General features: G+C 35.4%; 1 long non-coding RNA gene across 2 annotated transcripts; it reads left to right on the top strand.

Moving 5' to 3' along the window:
• The first annotated feature begins 15,217 nt into the window (after positions 1-15,217).
• Positions 15,218-22,714, top strand: LOC126832224 (uncharacterized). Of its 2 annotated transcripts, XR_008789289.1 has the most exons (6): positions 15,218-15,397; positions 17,571-18,201; positions 18,950-19,022; positions 21,003-21,126; positions 21,386-21,992; positions 22,429-22,714. It is a non-coding gene; the product is annotated as an uncharacterized LOC126832224 (long non-coding RNA). The 2 variants fall into 2 exon arrangements; XR_008789290.1 differs by lacking the exon at positions 17,571-18,201 and having other exon boundaries at positions 15,235-15,397; positions 21,386-21,473.
• Positions 22,715-24,839: the final 2,125 nt, after the last annotated feature.

A 24,839-nucleotide genomic window follows, 5' to 3' on the forward strand; every position in this document is an offset into this window, starting at 1 on the left:
CATTCTCAGACCGGAGTTAAACATTTACTCAACTTTCAATCACTGTGTATGAGAAATATCTTTGATCCAAAAACACAAAACGTTGCACGTAGTTTCTTATTGATGTATTTGACACATTTAAACAACAAAAGTTTTATAAAGGGCTATATTTTATTTAAGTAAAGCAAACAATTTTGAGTAAATTCTTAACTTAAGTCTGAGAATGCTTTGTGAACTCGAAGCCAGATATCGGATAAATATGCACAAAGTTATTGCCCTTGGTAGTTTAAGTTATCACCCCAGTGACTTGTATCTAGTTCCATGATTGTTTGGGGTATTCCTTTACGGCACTATTCAAATGTACAAGCATTGCAAAGTAGTAATTATACGTTGTAAATGATGCATACTGTTTTGCAGCACTGTGGACTAATTTATCTATTTATTAATTCCAGGTGGCTTTTGCAGAAAATCCAATGGTTAATTTGATTGTGCGCAGAGCAGCAGCTCTTCCACTGGTACGACAAAGAGACATAGACGATTACTGGCTGAATGCTCTAGAAGAAGCTGATTTGGAATATCCCGGAGTAGTCAAGTTTACCGATTACGTGACTGAGCAGTGGGTGGAAGGAGGTGAGCGAGATATGTGGAACCATTTTCAGACAACTGGTCCACGCACAACCAACAACGTTGAAGGATGGCATTCGAAAATGAACAAACTGGTAACCAGCCACCCCAACATATTTCGTTTTATCCATCTAATTAAGCCAGAACAGGCATTCGTCGCTGTAAACCTGGAACAGCTTGCTGCTGGTGCCTCTAGCAAACCCAGAAAAGGGAAAGAGAGAGAGAGAAATGGGGTTTAACGTCCACTCGACACAAACTAGGTCATTTCGGGACTAACATATGGTTTAATTTTTATTTCAATAATTCGCTTGCGCATAGGGGTCTTTAGCAGTGGGAGGAAACCGGAGGACCCGGAGAAAACCCACGAGGTTGGACAGGCGACCCTACTCCTTGTCACGCACAAGCGGGGAATCGAAACCCCGCCAGTTGACTCAATGACAGACCGTATGATACAGCGCGCGCGTGCTAACCCCCAGCAAAGGGAAGTACCGGCAGTTGGAAGACAGACTGGTAAAAGAAAAGCGGCGCCTCCATGAATGACATTACACCGTCATCGAGTACGGGGATGCTGTCTCCCATTTAGTTGGATTGTAAGATGTATTTTGTTGAAGATGTATTATTAATAGGAAAATGTTTGATTAAATAAAATGTTTAAATTATAACTTGTACATTATATGCTAAAAAAATTAAATATTATTTTAGTATAATAATGTGTAAAAAAGGGTAGATTTAAAATGGAATAAAATATTAAATTAAACTGTTAATCCTCTGGTAAATCCTAACTAATCCCCATTGTTGTATCGTTAATTATTTGATTAATCCCTAAACAATAAAATTGACACAGTGGGAGTAAATCGATTGTTTATCTTCAATAGAGGAAGAAGACCTAGTCTGTATCGAGTAGACGTTCCGCCTCTGTTGGTATATGATGTGTGATTGTTTTTAAATGACCTGGTTGGTGTCAGATACACTTTAAACCCCACCACTGTATCTCTGTTGGTCTATGATGTGTGATTTCTATCTCTAACCCATCACTCTATCTATGTCGGTCTATGGTGTGTGCTTGTTTTTAAATAGTGACAAGGTAGATTACCAACGTGTTTTGTTAAACGCTTGACTTAGCATCAAGATATTTCTTTATTTATCTTCGTGTTTAAACACGTATTTTATTACACTTCTTAAAAAATGGCAATACTGAAATTAGTAAATATATCAATCGAAAAATATGGACAACCTTGTTAGGGTATGTTCACACTTAAACTCTAGAAATATGGACAAACATGTTAAGGTAGGTCAACACCGAAACACTAGAAATATGGACAAACATGTTAAGGTATGTTCACACTGAAACTCTAGAAATATGGACAAACATGTTACGGTATGTTCACACTGAAACTCTAGAAATCTGGACAACCATGTTCAGGAATATATATATATATTCGTAGAGGTAGGAAGAGAAACAAAAATAAAATCCATAATTATTCGAAAGTAAATTCGGTTAAACTTGTTAGGATTATTCAAAGCGTATTAAAATTTAGAATAATTTTATGGTATAGAGAGGACTAAATTGATTGAAATTGTCAGCAAATTGACTTTACATTATCTAGTTTTTTAACTATAAGTGAGAACTGCCAGTTCTTTATCTAAATCTCCCACAATGTATCTTTAATGTGTCCGTCTGCTCTTTTGAATTTCGAATTGGGGGATGGTGGGGAGTTGAATGGGATGGGATGAGGGTGATAGTACCCTTACATCTGACGTCGGCTGAATGACGGTATGTGATATGTAGCTACGCCCATACAATGGTGATGAGGCTACCGATTTACGTATTAGGAAAACTTGCCTCTTTTAGAAAGAAGTTCTTAAAATGGCGTCGTTCGAATAGACGGGTGTGTAGGGTTTTCATTGCCAAGTTATCCTCTGTGTAAAGACAAACGGATAAACTTGAAAAAAAAACCCCATAAAAACAGCGGCTGCCAGGCAGAATACGCTCACATGTTGCAAGAGATGGATAGAGAACACGCTAAAAACAAATGCGATTTTTTGTACAATCAGGGGCAATAATCCAGAAAATTATGGTCTGAAATGTGCAAATATCAAAACGGATAAAAATTCATATCCGACACTTCGTATTACATACTTAAAAACCATTTGCGTACAAAGAGCGGCCATTTTGTTGGGCAGTTTCATTTCGATTTTCCCGAAATTCGAATTCAATCTTCATTGTAGTGGAATAGTGATATATTTAAACGGTTTTTAGAATCGGGAAAATATTGTGACCTCTAGAGAATCCTCAAGGTAAAAATGCGATTTTGTTGGGCAGTTTCATTTCGATTTTCCCGAAATTCGAATTCAACCTTCATTGTGGTAAAATGATTATATATTTAAACGGTTTTTAGAATCGGGAAAATATTGTGACCTCTATAGGATACGCAAGGTAAAAATGCGATTTTTCGAACAAGCATGAGCCATAATCCAGGAAGTTACGTTCGGATATGCGTGAATATCATAAAAAAAAAAAGATCTTAGTGGGGGTTTTGGGCTTTTTTTTTGGGGGGGGGGGCAAATCGGATAAATAGAGGGACCACAAGCTAAAAACGTGATTTTATTGTACAATCAGGCGTCATAGTTAAGGAGGTTACGATCCAATATGCGCAAATATCGAAAGGGACCAAGATCTTGGTGATATAAACATATATTTCAAGTTTCATCAAGTTTCATTAACACCATTTGCGTACGAGGGGTGACCATTTTCTCCGTCAACTCAACCAACATTATGGTGTAACGGTGATATATTTAAACATTTTTTTTTAAATCGGATAATAAATGTGACTTCTAGAGGTAACACAAGCTAAAAACGCGATTTTTCGTACAATCAGGGGCCATAATTTAGAAAGTTACGATCCGATATGCGCGAATACCAAAAGGAACCAAGATCTTTGGGTTATAAACATGCATGTCAAGTTTCATTAAAATCGGGCAAAAATTGTGACCTCTAAAGTGTCAACAAGCTCAAAACGTGATTTTTCGTACAGTCAGGGACCATAATCCATAAGTTATGGTCCGATACATGTCAATATCGAAAGGGACAGAGATCTTTGGGAGATAAACCTATATTTTAAATTTCGTCAAAATCGGATAAAAATTGTGACCTTTAGAGTGTCTACAAACAAATTGTGGATGGGCGGACAGGGACGACGACATAATACGTCCACATGAAAATGTGGGCGTATAAAGTTTCACACATAGAAAGCTCTGTATGATGGTCAAGGTTGTATATCTAAAACATTCTTCATGGGCGCCGCCCTTTTTAATCTGGGAACATGAATTCGTCATACAGCCGAGGTTAGATGTAAGGTAACGGAGTCTGTCGAGGTTTGCCGAATGGGTGTTATTGTTCTACATGAGGTAGATCTAGATAAATTATACACCAATGTAACCTGGTTAAAGATACATAAATATGAACAATTCTACCATAATGGAGTAGATCTAGATAAATTACATACCAATGTAACCTGGTTAAAGATACATAAATATGAACAATTCTACCATAATGGTGTAGATCTAGATAAATTATATACCAATTTAACCTGGTTAAAGATACATAAATATGAACAATTCTACCATAAAGGTGTAGATCTAGATAAATTACATACCAATGTAACCTGGTTAAAGATACATAATATGAACAATTCTACCATAATGGTGTAGATCTAGATAAATTATATACCAATTTAACCTGGTTAAATATCACTGCTTGATAATGACTAGAGAAGCCTAGTCGAAACGTCGCTCACTAATAAGCAGTAATTGCATTCCATAGAATTGTGACCTGTTTATTCCAGTTCAATTACTAAATGCCATTGAAACAATTGGTTAAAGTTACATGATATCAGATTTATATAAAGAGCTGACTGTACCATTGATACAATAATAAACAAAGTCTTGATTATCCATATTAAATGTTAAATTATTTAATGACACGGTTGTTCTAAGTCAACCATGATCACAACCAACTGATTGTCCAGAGAGTTGATTATGGGCTTATCAGATTCATAATGCCTAATTACCTTATAAAACGTTTGAAGACAACAAAAGACCTGTAACGGGCAGAATTATCACTTTTATACTGTATATTTTACTACGTTAACTTCATGAGAAGTGGTATAAAATGTTCTAGCCTTGTACACGACACTTATAGTTAGATGCACTGTTCCCTCCTAGCACTCCACACATGTTTTGGTCCAAACGTAAAAATTTTAAACCAAACAGAAAAAATATTCTGGATCTCGGACATCACCCGAATCACATAAAAAATTCAGCCGTTTTGTGAACACCATTTTATTAGGTATGAGAGATTGGATTTACGAAAATTATCTTGCCCACATAGTGTTGCCATAGAAATAAAATATGCACACCACGTGATTTATACGCACATTTTGAGTGAACAGTTGTTGTTAGTATGTACCAGATTGACCACACATAAAAAATTACACAAGATATACCTACCAAGGTATATATCTGATCACGTGAATGGATCCGTTACATGACACCTATCGTTTTATATCAGTTATATGTACAGAAGCCTGTACAGTAAACATCTTGTTGATGTCAATATAACCGTTTGTCACATCATGTAGTTTATCCAAGTCTATTTCTATAAATACATCAAGAAAATATGTACCTTGTTCAACTACTGATTTACTTTCATCATTGATATTTAACAGTTTTACTGTATAACAAGCTGTAACAGATTTAATAGTTTTATCTTCTACTTCCTTCAATACCAGGTAAATAAATAGTCTTGATGTACCGCGTCTAACACATACACACCATGGTAATCCTTGTATTATTACATCATCACTATAGTACCACTCACCTGTCTTCAGTATCTGGTTCAAACTAAAACTACTGGTAAATGTTGTTGGTATTTGTACTTCACCCAGTAGTCGTTTTAAACAGTCTACATCAACATCCACCATAGAATAATGTGGATGCCTGACTACAGGTTTGTGTAAATTTATTGATATGTTATAATCTGTCTTTGTCTGGATTTCTGCTATTCCATGTTGACCAACAGTGGTAATTATAGATCTATTTTGCAATATATGGTCACAATATTCAAGCAATTGTCAACATCTTCTATTAGTTTCGTGAGTTTACTGTTTTCATCTTCACCAATTTTATTGATGTCGTCTTTAATTATTCTTCCAATCTGCTTGGCTTTTTCACAAATATTGTCTATTTGTTTCTGAACTTTATCACAAGCTGTCTTACACGAGTTGTTCATTTCAGATATTTTGGTCTTCAGAAAGTCAGAGTGTTTCTGTAACTGTTTTATCTTCTTTTCAGATTCTGTTTTTAGTTTCATGACCATTTCTCTCATTTCCTGGTCTACTTCATCTAAATCCGCCAATGTGTGGCCTGTATGAGACACCATTACACAAACAGAACAACATGGTTTGCTACAACCTCGACAATAAACTTTAAGTTCTTCTTTCTTGTGTTTTGTACAATACTGTTTATCACCATCGTCGTCTTCTAGATAAAAGTTGGTGACAAACTGACTGGCACCACCTGATGGTACCTCGGTTTGCTGCCGACATGTTGGGCAGTTGAACTTGTTGAAATGAGCCTGAGCCTTAATAAGATCATCTATACATTGTTGACAGAAAGTGTGATGACAGGGTAGTAATTTAGGATTAGTAAAGTTCTCTAAACAAATAGAACAGGTATATTTAGAAGCCATCTTAGTCCAACTTACTATACAATATAATATAACAGAGCTGTAGTATTATGACATCCCTTTCTAAATCATGGTCTGACTGTCTTGCTTGTTGTTACTATACTATATAACAAGAGGTGTACGTAGTGTTATTCAACCCTGTCTTAACCGCGATATGGTTTGTTAGCTTGTTGCTCGGTGTTTAATGCTATATTATGACAATAACGTAGCCAGCGAATACAATAACTTCGCCGCGTGTGATAAACCTGTTTTCTGGTCTTGAATAAGTTGTGGTTGTGGTTTTTTTTGGGTTTTTTTAAACAATATTTTATTGAATATTAGGATTAGGAAACAGGCAAAGCCTATATAATCCCTCTCCCCAAAATTGTAACATGTAAAGTAATAAAACAAAATAAATATGTACACTATTTACAATATAATACATAAATATAACTATATTCAATCAATCAGTCAATTGCACATGCATTCAAAGTTAGCTAATAATATTGGTATTTAAATAATAACAATAATAATTATATATACATACACACGCACACATACATATGTATATCTATATACACACACACATATACATATATCCACCGTAAACAAAGAAGTACTTGTACTTTATCTACTTTAATATATATATATATACAGATACATACATATATACGCACACATACATACATAGAAATAATATTAAACCTATTAAAAATTAAAATCGTTTTGTAATTTCTATGAAATTATGAACTATTGAAAATATGGAGTAGTTGGTAGCATTGGTAAGTTCGGAGGATCCAGAAAGTGGTATTTTTATGTTTCTCTGCTGTGTTGGGAGAGTCTCAATTGTTATCCGTTGTTCATCCAAATACAAGGGGCAAACTAGTAGGTAATGATAGCTGTCTTCAAATTGATGTCCACAATTACAAGTAGGATTTTGATAAACATGTCTGAGGAATTTGTGACCGTTTAAATCGCTCATATTAAGGCGGAGTTTGGAATGAATTATTTGATGTTTTCTAGAGCCATGATCAAAATAGTTTGGAGGTAAAGTATCAGATTTAGAGAGATATGTCTTGAAAGAACTAAGGGAGGGTAAATGTTTTACCGTATCAGGTAGAGAATTCCAGAGTCTGACTGCAGAGGGAAAGAAAGAGTTATAGAAGAGAGAAGTTCGGCAATAGAATTCAGGGATATTGTTATTACGAAGATTATAGGAAATAGATCTAGATGGAATAAGAGCAAAGAGATAGTCTGGGGTTAAATTATTTAAAATTTTGTACATCAAAATTAGCTTATGTCGCCTGCGTCTCTCACGAAGGGTAACGAAACCTGTTTCACTATACAGATCTGAATGGCTGGTCCCTTTTACAGCCCCGCAGATAGTGCGGAGTGCGTCAAGCTGCAGATGTTCAAGCTGATTGGACAAGTGATGTGTGCAACCGTCCCATATAATATCCCCATAATCAAAATATGGTAATATGAAAGAGGTGTAGATAGTTTTGAGTGATTTTCTGTTTAACCGACATTTCAATGAACGAAAATAGTTAACGAGTTTATATATACACTTTTTTACTGATTGAATTTACATGTGAATCCCATTTGCCGTTAGACTGTAAGAAAAGACCAAGATGTTTATGTTCGTTTACTTCTTTAATTTGTACCAACCCCATAAAAAGGTGAGGTAAATTGTGCCGTGTCTTAACTGAAATTGTGAGGGTTTCTGTTTTGAGGGGGTTAAAGGATACCAGCCATTTCTTTGACCATTCATGTATTCTCTCAATATCTGAATTTAAAACACGCGCGCATTCGGTCGGATCTTCGATTGATACATAAAGTGACGTATCGTCGGCAAATAGTTTTATATTTGATTCTATGTTTTCGATAATATCATTTATATATATTAAAAAGAGTAAAGGTCCGAGAACAGAGTCCTGTGGAACACCAGCAATTACTTCCCTGGGGTCAGAGGAGACACTATTCAGTACCACCATTTGTTGTCTGTTGCATAGATAGCTTCTAAAACAGTGAAGTAGGTCACCCCTGACACCAGAGGCGTCAAGCTTTTGACATAGCCCAGCGTGCCAGACCCTGTCAAAACTTTACTGATGTCACAGAACACCGTTCTCGTGTGGTTGCCTTTATCAATTGCAGAAAGAAAAAAGTGGTTCATGTCAATGAGTTGATAGATAGTTGAATCTCCACGCATAAAGCCGCTTTGAAACTTTGTTAGTGTTGCGTTATCCCGAAAGAAGTTAAAGACGTGCTTATAGACACATTTTTCAAAGATTTTTGATAAAATACATAGCAATGAAATACACTGAAAAAAAACTTGTGTTGGATCTCAACACAAGTACTTGTGTGAAAATTATTCTACACAAGTTATGTGTTGTTTTGCATTGCATTAACACAAACTTGTGTTCTTTTTAATGCATTAACACAAATTTTGTGTTTTTTCCATATAATTAACACAAGTAATGTGTACCGTCAACAAATTTTTTTTTTTTTAAATTTGAACTCCATACAAAGTCTTAATCCGGGGGTCCACAAGTAAGAGAAAGGTATTTTTTACTCAGACAATATAGCCAGACAGACTTGAATGCTAATTGGTGTTAAGATGTCTGTAGTTAAAATAAAGTTGGGCCCAATAAACTGGTAGATCAAAGGCCTGTTGAGCGCTCATGCCCGGTGTGATTTTAACAATTGACTCCAAATGCGTTGACAAGAAAATAAGTAAAACTGTTATTGAATGTGATTGGTTGATAAAATCAACGTACTATAGGCTACATTTTGTCTGCGATATCATCTCGGTGGAAGCGGACATTAAATGAAGTGATTTCACACAATTAATTTAACATTTAACAACGTGCTGAAATGATTTTGGAGCAGTGATATGTTTGACAAATGTAAGCTAATGGTCACATAGAATACAAGACCGCAGGTTTGTGAATATTTATATATAAAAAATAAAACCATGTATGTAATTTAGCATCGATATTTTTTCTCTGTATAATATTAGTATTTCGTTTCCTTAAAAAAACTCCAACAATTTAAACCGGAAGTTCATGTTTATAATATGGCCCTTATCAAATCTGTTCAATTTTTCTGAAATCATGCTTAATTAACATTAGTTGTTCGGCGCTACGATGTTGTTCAAATACTTACATTACAGAATCACATTATGATTAAAGCAGAAACGGTTCGACTTGAACCAGCAGGTAAGAATCTGTTTTTAAAATAAATCTTGGGAGGTTGGATTGGCGTTGGAGACCCGATTGGTGGCCATTTTGATTCTTGTTTCATGATTTTTTTTATATTATAACGATTTTGCCAAGAGTAGACATAAACGCGGGCACAGACTAGAAAAAAATCTTTTTACACTTTTGTGTTAGTTGAATTGTAATCTAATTTATGTTTAAACAAGCCAACAGTGAGGCTGATGTCCCCCGCCGAAATAGGAAAATAATTAGAGGACACATATAAAAATCAAATTGCGTATCGCTCTGCTTACCCTGAGCAGAAAATGCTCATTATCAAACTTATTCAAGGTATTACTGTAATGAAACTATACACCAAGTTTCATCAATCTCACTTAATTAGAACTAAAGTTATCGTGTCCCAAAGCATCAACAAATCAAATTGCTTATCTCTGCTTACCCTAAGCGGAAAATGCTCATCTTCGAACTCCATCAAGGCATTGACCTAATCAAAACATACACCAAGTTTGAACATTCTAGCTCAATTAGGAAGAGAGTTATCGTGCCCCAAAGTATCAACCAATCAAATTGCTTATCTCTGCTTACCCTAAGCGGAAAATGCTCATCTTCGAACTCCATCAAGGCATTGACCTAATAAACACATACACCAAGTTTGAACATTCTAGCTCAATTAAAAGTTATCGTGTCCCAAAGCATCAACCAATCAAATTGCTTATCTCTGCTTACCCTAAGCGGAAAATGCTCATCTTCGAACTCCATCAAGGTATTGACCTAATAAACACATACACCAAGTTTGAACATTCTAGCTCAATTAGGAAGAGAGTTATTGTGTCCCAAAAAGTGTGACGGACAGACAGACGGACGAACCCATTTTAATAGTCCCCTGCTTTCTTCGAAAGGCGGGGGACAAAAAACAACCTTAAATCTAATAAGCAGACGGAAGATATGGACGAACAACAAGAAGAAGTTATGGAGGTCCCAACAACTGAACCTATGGAAGTAGAAGAATCGTTTACAGCCGAAACCCGATACGATGTGCCAGTTCCGGTTATGGAGTCCTCCATCTCAGACGATGCCGACGTTAGTGTCTTCTGCGACGAAGAACCCGTAGTGGTGGTATCACTATAAACCTCAGAATGCCTCGTTCGGCATTTCTGTCCAAACGAGGCAAAAACGTGTCAAAATTTTTGCCCCGATTTTGCCTCGTTGTAACGAGGTAAAAAAAATACCTCGTTTCTCTGGAGTTCCAAAACGTGGTTTATTTAAATTGCCCTGTTTTTGGAACGAGGTATTTTGTTCAGAACGAGGCTGGGTAAAATTGCCTCGTTTACTAAACGAGGTATTTTATCCAAGATAATTATTAGCGGTATTTGCTGTCAACAAATAGAGCCATACAAATAATGTTCGGACCATCATGTGACCAATTGCAGATCTACAAATTAGATTATTTATTTGGGACATGATATTGTTCATAGTTATGGCTTACTACACTGGAGTTCTATTATGTATAATAAACGCTTCCCGAGCGAAACAAAACATAACAATGTCACGTGACAATATTACATATGGCGGATACAAGCGTTCTTTGATTACATGCTGTTTGGTTTGATTATTAAATAATACGCCAATCTGTATATATGGGAAAAGGAGAATGAATTTCCCCAAATCCAAAACTAGATGACTGGAATATTTATTGAATGGAAAGTAAATATTTTATAAACAAAAATATTCGGATTTGCAGTATCCTAGCTTTGATGGATTTGTGATTTGAATCTCGAACTCAGTGTTTTATACATTTTATTATAAGATTGTAATAAATGTTTTACATGAATGAATAAAATCTACAATTTAAAACAGTACAATAACATTGTGATTTGACGCTCTACAAATCACTAAGAGTATAACAATTGCTTGTTGAAAAAGCGTTAATAATATGTTTTTTTCCATTTATTATTTTTTTAAAATATATTCAAAAAGAATGCGTCTTTTACAGATTTCAATATAACCACAAATGGTTGATTGTTTTAATGCTAAGATAAGTATTAATGGTTTGTATTTGAAAATCAAATTATATAAGCGAAAAATAGTAAGATACATTATGTATATCTTAAAACACGCCCTTCTCAGTTACTACTTCGGCGAATATCGTTTGATAATTTAGATGATCAGAATTAAACACCGTTTTGCTATGTTATTATTTTTTTATGATTGGGTGGGGGTATACTTAATTAGGGGATTGGATTGAAGGATTACCATCTTATGGAGACATAATGTGTGGTGCATTTACGGTCTTATAAAGCTCTATTCTTACATAAAGAATTCTTGATTCGCACGGAAGTGTTTTAGCCGTGATCATTTTAAGTCATGCTTATGCCAAGATCTGGGTAAGTGTTAATTTAACTAGATATCAGAAAAGTACCACGTTTTCATAAATGTACTCTTTAGATAAATTGTACAATATTTATCAGTTCACTAGTTACAATAAAATCATGCATTATAGCTATTTTTATTTATTTATCCCAGGTGCTTCAAATTCAATTTAGGGTGCCTCAACATATCTTTCTACCATAAATAATAGCCCGAATTTAGGTATACCAAAAGTTAAAGAAATATAAACAGTTTTTGAGTCATTCAGATATGACTGCCAAAATTGTCACCAACACACATGTCGTGTTTAGGCTAAAATCTAACCAGAAAAGTATTGTCAATACATAATAAAATATATATATTGCATTAATCATTTCCATTCCGCAATTGGTTTGTCTTAAACTCGTCATTTGTGTTCATGGGCATCAGGGTCGAGATGGCAACGTTATATGTTTTATTCGTCTAATTTACTATAAAACATCATTCGGTTTGCCTCACGGGTTAACGGCATATTAATAGCTTTATTCACTGAGATGGTTCCTTTACTTATAGTTTATTTTTCGAATTGCTTTTTGTATTTATTTAAATGGAAATATTAACAACATTCTATAAGTCAATCCACGAACATACCCAATTTCAATATTTGCGTGTTGACCTTTAAAATCACACTTAGATCCTGTACGCTTTGTGTCTTACAGTCAATACATGTCATGAAGAACTCTTTAGACATAATTTCGTTTATAATACTTTACTCGTTTCTATTGAGTTGTTTAGCAGAAGTAACCCATGACAACAATATGTTGAGACGACTACGTAACAGAATAGGACGATTCAATGTTATTAAAATGACACAATGACAATTTTAATTTTATTACCAACCCTTTCACAATATTTGAATGAAATATCTCACACAGGGTGTTAATCTGTTTTCAGTTTCTATTCCAATTCAATAAAACATTTAAAACATTTAATACATGTCTTGGCTTGATTCATTATTTACAATTTAATACGTTAATCGTGTATTTTAAATAATACAGTTCAAGAGATCAAAACATTTCCGAATTTATACATTCAACATTACACGTAGACCTAAATGTATTTTTCAAATACGTGTATAAACATTTATATGAAATATATTATAAACAGATATGCTATGACCAGAGTTGTCATTATCTTTATTATTCGACTGGAAAACTCCTGTCATTCACTCTGTCGTTCGACTGATCCATCATTCACGTTGTCATTTCCGAGTCTGAAATTTGGGGTATAGGGGTAGCTCGGACCGGGGAGTAACATAGGCCAGGTGGCGTTAGTCTACCACTTCCGGTTTCGGAGTTATGACCCCCGAGCGAAGCCGGGCATTCTTCTAGTATATAAATAAATATATAAATAAATCATCTTCATGGTCATCATCATCGTCATCATCATCGTCATCATCACTATTTAACACCAATCATCGTCGCCTGACAATTACCTTATCTATTCAAAGCGCTTGTTTAGTTTTAAATACTTGTGAACTTTACTTTAACTCACTTTGTTGAACGGGTTACTTTCGTTGGTATCGCCATATAGGAACGCTTTTGTATTTATGGATTTAAATGTGACGGTATTTAATGTTGAGATACGCGGAGACGAATAATTTGGGCAGTGCAGAAAATAATGGTCGCTGTCTTCTTGAGTATGACCACAACTGCATGTCGGGTTATGTGAAATATGCATTAAAAATCTATGGAAGTTTAGAGCACTTTTACAATTACGAAGTCTGGAATGTATAATCTGAAATTTACGTTCTCCATAGTAACATCTTACTGACATCAATAAATACAAAAATATGACTAAGTCGAAAGTCAACAAGACGGTATACAAGCCAAAATGCAAGTCGAAAATAAGAAATTAGGAAAAAAAACGAGGGGCGCTATTATCGCAGTGTATTATTTCTTGATTTCCTATTTTCGAGTCGATTTAGGCTTGTATAGCGTTGCTGTCGCCTCACATTTTGTCGTAACTGCTACTTTTCGACTTTCGTGTTTTGGAGGGCGAAAAGTAGAAATTAAGAATGGTAGGCTTCTATAGTTAGGCGTTTGTATATATGACTGTATACTTGACACATGTACGACCTGAATGGCTGAATGGCCGGTAACCAAATATGTTATTGTGAGTGTTAAACGACATCGTAATTATTTTATATTTTGCAAAAAAAACAAACAACAAAAAACAAAACAAAAAAACACAAGCCGTGATTGCCATTACTACAATACGGATTACTAAATATACTTTGTGTTCAATTTTATATTTTAATACTGAAGACAGGGCCGGACTATAAATGAACAAGGCGGATCCTTTTGGCTTATATTGAGTAATTATTGCAACGTGTTACAGTTGAAAGTTCCAAAGCATTTTCACATTCCATGTCCGATAAATTTAATCATCATGCAACTACTGATTGGTGGGTCGTCGAAACATTTAGATGCATACATCACAGCACCGTGGTTTAGACAACTTGCAATTGAACTAGTTTTATTGTTGTACACATAATGAAAGAAACTGTGTTATTTCACAGCTGAATTCTATGGTAAGAACCGTAGATCCACCTTGTAGGGAATAACTTTTAAACTTTAACACCCTATACACACTCTGCCAGCGGCATCTTTGACCCACACTCTCTTAACATTAATCCAAACTTTAAATCTTTCAACGGTTTAACAAGAAGGTGCTAAATATTTCCATTTAAATAAATACAAAAAGCAATTCGAAAAATAAACTATAAGTAAAGGAACCATCTCAGTGAATAAAGCTATTGATATGCCGTTAACCCGTGAGGCAAACCGAATGATGTTTTATAGTAAATTAGACGAATAAAACATATAACGTTGCCATCTCGACCCTGATGCCCATGAACACAAATGACGAGTTTAAGACAAACCAATGGCGGAATGGAATTGATTAATGGAATAAAATATTTATTATGTATGGACACTAAGTTTTATGGTTAGACTTTAGCCTAAAAAAACATGCGCGCTGATTACAATTTTGGCAGTCATATCTGAATGGCTCAACAACTGGTTATATTTCTTTAACTTTTGGTATACTTAAATTCGGGCTATTATTTAATATATATATTGATCAACAGCGGCGATAAAAATCATTAGTCTCGACAATGACTAGTTGTCAGTGAAAGTCTCTCAGGGGAGCCAGGCGGCTCTGTGAATAAAGAGCTGGCTTGAACGCCTCGTGTTCATTAGCCTGAATAGTGAAGGAATGCGGGTCATCAAACCCCAATTTCATTTCATAAATCACTCGGCTCAATAATGAGCTACTCGGGTTGGTTAGATCCACGCCTTAATGCATATACAACCAATAGAGAAATAGGTCAAATATGGCGACAATGATCAACTTGCTCTTCTTCTACTAAATTAAAGATTCGTGTGGAGATTCTGTCGATATAATCATATATTTATATCTGCTCTTTCTTAAAATGGAGACGGTTAGTAAAATGGTCTTCTTTACGTTCCTAAATATCAGTATGACCTTAGTGAATACCGCACGATTACTATCCGTTCCAGACTGATAACTTTACGTTCCTAAATATCAGTCTGACCGTAGTAAATACCGTACGATTACGATCCGTTCCATACTGATACCTTAATTTATTCTTTGAATGGCATTTAGTAATTGGAACATAATCAAAAACACACTTTTATGGATAACAATTACTATGGTTTATTTCACTGCGACGATTCAACAAGGTTTCACAAGTCGTTATCAAGCATATATACAAATAGATAAAAAATGAGAAAGATATGAATATAAATACAAACATCAGTGCGAACTATCCAATGGAATGCAAGGTGGGTGAGCATGATTAGCAATAACAAGCTATTGATGTAACAAAGGTGCATAATCGTATATATTAGAGTTGGCTTATTGTACAATTAAAAGATGAAACAGGGCATTAACCAAGATTAACAAATATTGAAACCATACACAGTGTACCATAACTGAAACCAGTATATACTAAGATTACTAAACTGGGGGTTTATAGAATTATATCAAACCATAATGTTTACATTGATTATAACAGTTAGGAAATATAGAATTTTACGGTTATGTTTTAAAGTTAAGTAATAAGTTGCATATATGTATTTACAAGGTGAATATATATCAAAGGGTTGAATAAAATATAAATAAATAATGATAAATTAAGCAGAGGGCCCTATGATGAAACCTTTTTATAATTATAAATATGAGAGGTATAACATAACATAAAATACTGTGAATAGCTAAATAAATTATAGAAATTAATTGAAACATACAAATTTTACATATTGTTAACAGAGAATTATAAAATGTGAGGGTTGTGGGTATGGAATATACAATGAATTCGGTATTGGAAAATGCCAGTAGCTAAATATGGTTTTGCATGGGGAATTACTTAGGGGGACTGTGTTACAATTTGATAATGCGGTCATATGCTCTGGGGATATAGACGCCTGGGTCTCGATTCAGTTTCGGTTCATGTCTTCTGATATTGATCGCCTCATGTATTCTTCTGATTCTTTTGCTGTGGTGGTTCACAGCCAACGTTTTAACTTTGGTCCAATCGACACGGTGTCGTGGGTTGTCATTCAGATGTTCAGCAACTGCAGATTGGTTGGTGGGGGCTTTTGACATGTGTTCTTTCAGTCGGATATCTAATGGTCTTTTAGATTCTCCAATGTAACTTTGCTGGCAACTGCAGTTGATTTTGTAGACACAGCCTTTTGGTGAGAAGGGTTTGGTGGGGTTCAACTTTCCATTCGCTTTTGCTATGTCTTTGGTTGTTGTGCCCTTCAAGAAAGTGGTTTCAATATCCGCTTCCTTTTTCAATAATCTTCTGATTTGGTGAGAGATGTTGCCGTGGAAAGGTATGAAGATTCTAATTGGATGTTTATCGTTTTGGGGTTTATCAGGTTTTGGTAGGTCGGCAAGTGTGGCATTGATGAGCTTGTTGACCATTTGTTCTGGGTATCCGTTGTGCTGGGTGAATACTTTTTTCAAGTGTTGAATTTCTGCGGGAAGGGATTCAGGGTCACAAATATTCTTGGCTCTTTTGGTTAAAGTGGTGATAATGCCTGTTTTAGTGCTGATGGGGTGATTAGATTGGTAGTGGATATACTGATCTGTATGTGTTGGTTTTCGGTACACTGAGGTGGTGATATTGGCGTTCTCTCTTCTTACCAGTACATCAAGAAATGGAAGGCTGCTGTTGGTTTCATTTTCAATTGTAAACTTCATTCTTGGATGTTGGTTGTTGAGGTGATTCAGGAGGACGAACGCATCTTCTTCTTCTTTTAGCATGACGAAGATGTCATCAACCCTTCTGAGCCAGACTAGCACTGATGTTTGTATTTATATTCATATCTTTCTCATTTTTTATCTATTTGTATATATGCTTGATAAAGACTTGTGAAACCTTGTTGAAACGTCGCAGTGAAATAAACCATAGTAATTGTTATCCATAAAAGTGTGTTTTTGATGATACCTTAATTATAGGCTAATTATAGAGCCTTCAATTTCAAACACATTTTTATTATCATATGCTCTTATTTTTTTTTCATCATTATATGATTAACATTTCCTAAACTTTACGATTTTCAACTTTTTTTTTTAAATAATAGTCCATCTCTGAGACAACAAAAACGCAAATAAATGGAAGATAAAAGCAAGAAAGACAACCCTAATAAAGGAGTCAGGACTAAGACTAGTAATTATTTCCCCTTATTTCATGATTGTCGAATGTAGTGCGAGTTATAAATAGACAATTTTTCCCTTAATTTTTTTCTCCCCTCTTCCTGCATTTTTGGGTTGACTTTTTGGTCTAGAATTGGAGAAAAGGGATCAAATTTGCAATTTCATAGCAGTTTTGGGTAATACTGATGATATTACAGCGGAGGGATAGGGGGTGTAAAGTGTCTTTCTGCAGAGCAATCATTGTGTCGGAAGTGAGATTTTCACCCCTGTCAACTTCAAATCCGTGTAGCAAAAAAATCTAAACGGTCAACCCCCTACAAAATTATGATGAGGAGATTGCCAAATGTTGTCCCCATTGTGCCTATAAAGATTGGAACCAACGGAATGTTGAGCAAAAAGCTACAGCCTGTGATGTTACAGTCATTTAACATTGAAATCAATGGGCAAATAATTGCTAGTCTGACTCCTGATGATATAAAGAAGCATGGCCGACTCGGGATGTTGATATTTTTTCAACGGCTTATTTCCTGAAGTTTTGAATGGAAAGTGTCAGAAATGGTAAGAATACTGCTTTTTTTATTGCCCAGCAGTAAGTTTTTTGACTATTTGGTATCAAAATAGCCATGATTGGGGGTATCCGTTGGTTGAGTGTGAATTTTGGGTTGTAAATGTGTAACATTTTGTTCACAATGATATCAAAACATGGTTAGGTCTAAATATTAAGGCCAACTCAACTCCAGATTTGGTCGAAAGTCACGAGATGTAAACAAGACTGACCCTAACCCTAACCCAAGACCCAGTCCTTACCCTAACCCTAACCCACAATCTTGTCAAAAAGCATGTAGCCTAGGCCTAAGCCAAGACCTAGTTCTGACCCTAGCCCAAACCCACAATTGTGTCAAAAAATCATGTGCCCTAACCCTATTTACATGTTGTGACCTTGAACCAAGTCTGCAGTTGGCCTTAACATTTAGACCTAACATGGTTTGATATCATACAATGAAATGTTAACATGTACACTCCAAAATTCACACCTGTGTGACTTTTGACCAAACATGCAGTTGGCCTTAATATTTAGACCGAACCTCAAAACATGGCATCTACCTTTGAGATTGGCTTAGACTTATGTGACACTCAAGGTTTACTTTTTTACTGATTGTTAACTGGTTTCTTTTTGGAGGGCCAGTGACGGGCTGTTCGCGAGAAATAAAGAGGTTTATTTCTATTTCCAGTTGAAACCATATTTTTTTCTTATTTTCTCACTGTTTTTTATTGCATATTTATCCCCAGCCTCCTATTATTTCAGGTGCCAGGGCAATGTTTCATAGAGTGGAATGATTGACCTCAACACAAGTATTAAAAAAAAAGAAGCAAAACAGGTGAGATAAATGTGCATTTCATACACTTTAAGAAGTACATCCAACCTCATCCCCACTTCTGCTGACGAATAGTAATGGGCTGGAAATTTGGTACTGCACAGGCCTGTCTTCTCCCCTTGACATTTAACTGAATGACAGAATTCCACATTTTGACCATTTTCTGGATGTCAATGACCATTTCCCTGGATAGTATTCGCCCCAGAATTCTCATTCTCATCCAAATTTAACATTTCAGGTCTACATCTCAAAACCTGATCTCTTCCTGGACTGCTTTAGGAGAACGATGATGCATATCAATTTCATCCCTGATCTCTATGACACCTGTGGTGGAAGTGGAGGGCAAATCGTAATCAGTTTGGGTTCCAGCCCCGAGGACCTCTGTAAACTTTGCTTTTTGGTGATGACTTAATTTCCGAGCTTGAAAAGGACGCTTGTGTGTTTATCATGGCCTCTCATATTGGAAGATAACATTAATGGCTTGTGTGTTGATCGACGGTTGTGCATATCTCTTGGTCAGGAAAGTTGTAGGCACCATCGCCATTGTAAATCATTTGACACGCCCGAGTGAACGGGGCGACCTATGATTGGTCAGCAATGTATCAGATTCCATACCGGGGGGTGGGGATGAAAAAACTGTTGTAGTGTTACATAATCAGATTATTTCAACTTACTTATCCTGTGGAAATACAGCTATATAGGAGATATTTTGAAATTCATAGGCACTGCATGTTTCAACATTTTAGATTTGACCACAATCTGGCACTTGAAACTATGTTAACAGAGAAAAACTGTGTGGTTTTCGATGAAAGTGTTAAAAGTCTAATATTGCATCATGATTACTGTTTTAAAGTATTTTCGTGTTTGATTTATATTGAATTCATCTCATCTTTTTGAAGAATGCATTTATGTTCAAAAATAAAAATGTTCTGTGGAATTCAAAATTCATGTGCTTTTAAATTATCAGATTCCAAACTGGGGGGTAGGGATGAAAAAGCTGTTGTAGTGTTACATAATCAGATTATTTCAACTTACTTATCCTATGGAAATACAGCTATATAGGAGATATTTTAAAATTGATAGGCACTGCATGTTTCAACATTTTAGATTTGACCACAATTTGGCACTTGAAACTACGTTAACAGAGAAAAACTGTGTGGTTTTCGATGAAAGTGTTAAAAAGTCTAATATTGCATCATGATTACTGTTTTAAAGTATTTTCGTGTTTGATTTATATTGAATTGTATTTAGAAAACGGAGGAAACCGAATGACCCAGCGAAAAAACTCAAGAGATTGGACAGGCGACTCTACTCCTTGAAATTGAAACCATGCCACTTAACACAATGACAGACCCTGTGATTTCATGCGCATGCATTACCTACTAGACCATTCCCCCCAGCCCCACCCCATATCGAATAAAAGTATGACTTATTTCAAATATGATATTTACATATAAAGAAAGTAGAGAGACTTCAATCTTACTAGAAAAATACTAGATTACCTGAAATGAAATGGGGTTTAAAGACAACGTCCTACTGGTCAGCTCCGACTGGTCTAATGCATTGTGCTAAGTGAAAATGTTTGTCTGGGCAGCGACACTATGGCCTACTCTCATACCGAATTCAAACTGCCAAGAGAACTTTTATGTGTACGCCAATGTGTACATTGGATCTCAGGGGAAACCACTCTGCAAAATCAAGATGAGCTTTCTCGGTCAACCCCAAGAGATAACCTGTGGCCTCCATGCTAGTGTGCCAGCACCTAATTTACTCAGTCACCATGGCCGTCTTCTAATTACTGCGACAGTGAAACCATGTGACAAACAAGGATTATTAAGATAGACTTTTACGGCTTGGTAGTTCCTTGGGATTAAAACTTTTGATACATATAGATACATTAGTTTCAATTTCATATCACACAGTTTGTATATATGGTAAGGTAGCTTTAATCGTAAATTACATATCATGTATTTATTTTTTCAGTTTCAATATTGGATGTATATGCAAATCACCCAGAAAAAGCTCATGTAATAACAAAAGAAATTATAAAAGAAAAAAAGGAAGAAGAAATGGCTGGAAAAAATGATGATAGAGCAGCTTTTTCTTGGTGGGTAACTTTTCAATTCTAATAGAAAAGATTGTTATGCTATTTTGAAATCTAAAATTCAGTTTAGTATAGTAAAACTGTACACGTCATGTATGAGCAGAGACAGAATCTTAGTTATATGTAGATATCACTGTCTCATCTGTGGCAAAGCAAACCAACACATGAAACAAAACAAATGTAATTAAAGTAACATTTTTTTAATTAATCAAAACTGTCTAGTCAATTTAAGCCAACTAATACATTGACATTTTTTTTTCAGTTACCCACCTCGGAAGATCAAGTTGGAAAGGGCTATTGATATTGTGGAGACGTTTTCTCACAGATCTTGCTTATCAGACAAAGACTATGTAAGTACCATGCATATTTGCTTTTTAAATCAGGAACTGGTTCTATACACTTGGTGGGGGGGTTGGATGGACGTTAAACCCCATTTCTCTCTCTCTCTCTCCTAAATATTGAGATTTTTGTTTACTTTTAAACTGCATATATTCAAGGTATCAGGAGCTTTTTATGGCTCCCGTACAATTTTATAAACATGAAGGACTGTACCTTTTGAATATTAAGCCATCAAATTATTTTATAATTTTGAAAATGAAATGAAATGGGGTTTAACATCCTACTGTTTTGCTCATAAATTGGGCTAATGAAGACGGGCATACGCCATACAGTGTGCTATGAAGGGAATTTTGCCCGGGCAGCGGCGCTACAGCCTACTCTTATATCGAATTCCAATTGCCAAGGAATCTTTTATGTGCACGCCAATGTGTACACGGGACCTCGGTTTTTCGTCCCATCCGAACAACTAGACAGCTGTCCTTGTCAGGTCCTCCGTCCTGTATCACTGACAAGGGGAAAACACGCAAAATGTAAGTAACATATATATTTGTATTTTTAATCAGGAAGTACTTCTATACACTTGCTTGGTAATCTAGTTATTCTTCTTGGGGCAATGCCTAGGACTCTGCTGTTTCAAGTACTTGGCATGCTTGATTTTTGCCAATCACATCCATTGATTTCCTTCAAGTTGCGATAGGCCCTACATGTATGTGTATTTTTACAGTAAATAGCAGTAAAATAATGATGGACAGTATTTTACTTTCAAATAGATTTCAGTAGATTTTAAAGGGTAATATCCAATTTGTTGTCAATGGAAATAAAATAAGAATGGGTCCAAAAATAATTAGACATTACGCAAAGTTGAAACCAAATAGAGACTCGGTCTCGATGTGGCAAAAATAAATTGTTTATTTAAACATTGTGAACCATAGAAAGTATTCTTATCTCCTACTTTTTATTTTTTAGGCTGGAACACCATTGAAAGAGTACTTGCTGTATGATAACAACAAGAAAACCCAAGCATCAATTTATTTTATACTTCTGGGAAAGAATGCATTTGACCCAATTTTTGAATATTTATTTTTTGTTATTAATGTTAAATTTTCTTCCAAAACACAATTAGATTTTAATTCTCTTCAGAAATGTATGTATAATATAGCAAGTAAAGTGGCATATAAATCACTTAGAATTTGGTCAGAAATCATAAAGTATTTAATAGGCATTACTAGAAACCAAATGTAGATCAAATACACCCAGAATTACAAAAAACCTTGACCTACATAAAGGTGACTTTCCCTTGCTTATGAAATGAAATACGGTTTAGTATCCTACTTTTCTGTGTTCTTAGAGTGATTCTGCCCTACACCCTACTCTTATATCAAATATTTCAACTGTCAAGGGTTCTTTAACGGGAACCCGGGGGGGGGGGCAATGATTAACACGCACACATTTGATCGGGAAGTCTGTCATTGAGTCAAATAATTCAATTGTCAAGGCTTCTTCTAAGTGAACGCAGTGGGGATGGTTTCGATTCCGGGAATGGGGGAGGGGGTGGTGGATGGCCGAATGGTAAGCATGTGCGTGCGGTATCATACAGCCTGTCATTGAGTCAACTGGCGTGGTTTCGAATCCCCGGTTGTACGTGACAAGGAGTAGGGTCGCCTGTCCAATCTTGAGGGTTTTCTACGGGACCTACGGTTTCCTCCCACTGCTAAAGACCCCTATGCGCAACGAATTATTGAAATAAAATTAAACCATATGTTAATCCCGAAATGACCTAGTTTGTGTCAAGTGGACGTTAAACCCCATTTCTCTCTCTCTCTCTTTCGATTCCGGGCTTGTACCCAATTATCCCTTGCCATATCCAAGACTACTGACAAGTGGGAACTATGCCGGAAAATCCAGTTGAAATTTCTCGGCCAACACCTTATACTCACTGAACCACTGTGGCTTATGACTTGTGATTGTATATAAATTTTTTGTACATATGATATTTTTTTATTTCAATCCTGTAATCTTGATGCTTTGCTTCTTTTATTTACAAAATATTCATTTTGTTTGGGGTTTTTTAATGAGGAAAAGGTTTTACATCATTTTATTACTCCTGCAAAATAGTGCATTTTTCTTTTGTTAGTTTTCTGTGTATATTAGTTATTTCTATATGTCTCACAAATCACTTGTAGTGTGATTTTGTAGCACTTTTCAGTTTTTGAAATTGTTTCAATTTAGTGCATAATTAATCTTAGTGCTTGGTTTGGATGTTATTAAATTTAGATATTATTTGAATTATATATTTTGGAGTATGGGGTAGGGATACTGTGTACATATCTTTATATTCTCAGTTCTTGTTTTGGGGTAAAGAACAATTTATATAGCTATTTTATATTTTGTGATAGGTAAAGTGTGTGGGGTTAAGAACAATTTAAATAGCTATGTTATATTTTGTGATGGGTAAAGTGGGGTGTGTGTGTGTGGGGGGGGGGGGGGGGAGGGGGGTCATTATATATAACACAATATAATTAGTATTAGAATTCTCTGTTTTTCTGTTAACATTTCAAATATCTATTTAGTTTTGATGTATTAATTTACTTTTTCCAATGATTTTATGAATAAATAATAATCTTACAAAAACAAAAACAAATTTTGTTTCCTTCTTTTATCAAACTTTACAGGTCTAACAGAGCAAAGAGATGGGTCCTGCATAGAAAGGTTGCTATACTGTATATAAATTGGGGAAAAACACAACACAAGTTTTTGTGGATGGTTATACACAAGTTTGTATGAAACCACACAAGTTTCAGAAATCTCAACACAAGTTTCAGAAATTTTAACACAAAGTTCAGAAATTGCAACACAAGTTTCAAAAATTTCAACACAAGTTTCAAAAATTTCAACACAAGTATTGTGTAGATTTTCACACAAGTTTCAACACAAGTTTGTGTTGTTTGATAAATTTTAACACAAGTTTTGTGTTGTTTCAACATTTAACACAAGTTTTGTGTTGTTTCAACACAAGTTTGTGTTGTTAAATAGAGACACCTTACTTGTGTTGAAAACAACACAAGTTTGTGTTGTTTCAACACAAGTTTTTTTTCAGTGTATATTTGACAGTTAAGATGATTTGTGGGTGATTGTGTGTCGGTGTCCCAGTCAATTAGAGCGTGTGTGGTGGGAGGGTTGTGTGTAAGTGTGGCAGTCCATGAGTGTAGTGGGTGTGTCTGTGTATGTGTGCATGTTGAGCACTGTGTGTGTGTTGGGAGGGTTGTGTGTGGGTGTGGCAGCCTATGAGTGTGGTTGGCGAATCTGTGTATGTGTGCATGTTGGGAACCGAGTGTGTGTTTGTGCATGCGTGTGTGTGTTGGGAGTCATCATTTATT

This window comes from Patella vulgata, chromosome 9 (genome assembly GCF_932274485.2).
Source record: "Patella vulgata chromosome 9, xgPatVulg1.2, whole genome shotgun sequence".
NCBI lineage: Eukaryota > Metazoa > Mollusca > Gastropoda > Patellidae > Patella > Patella vulgata.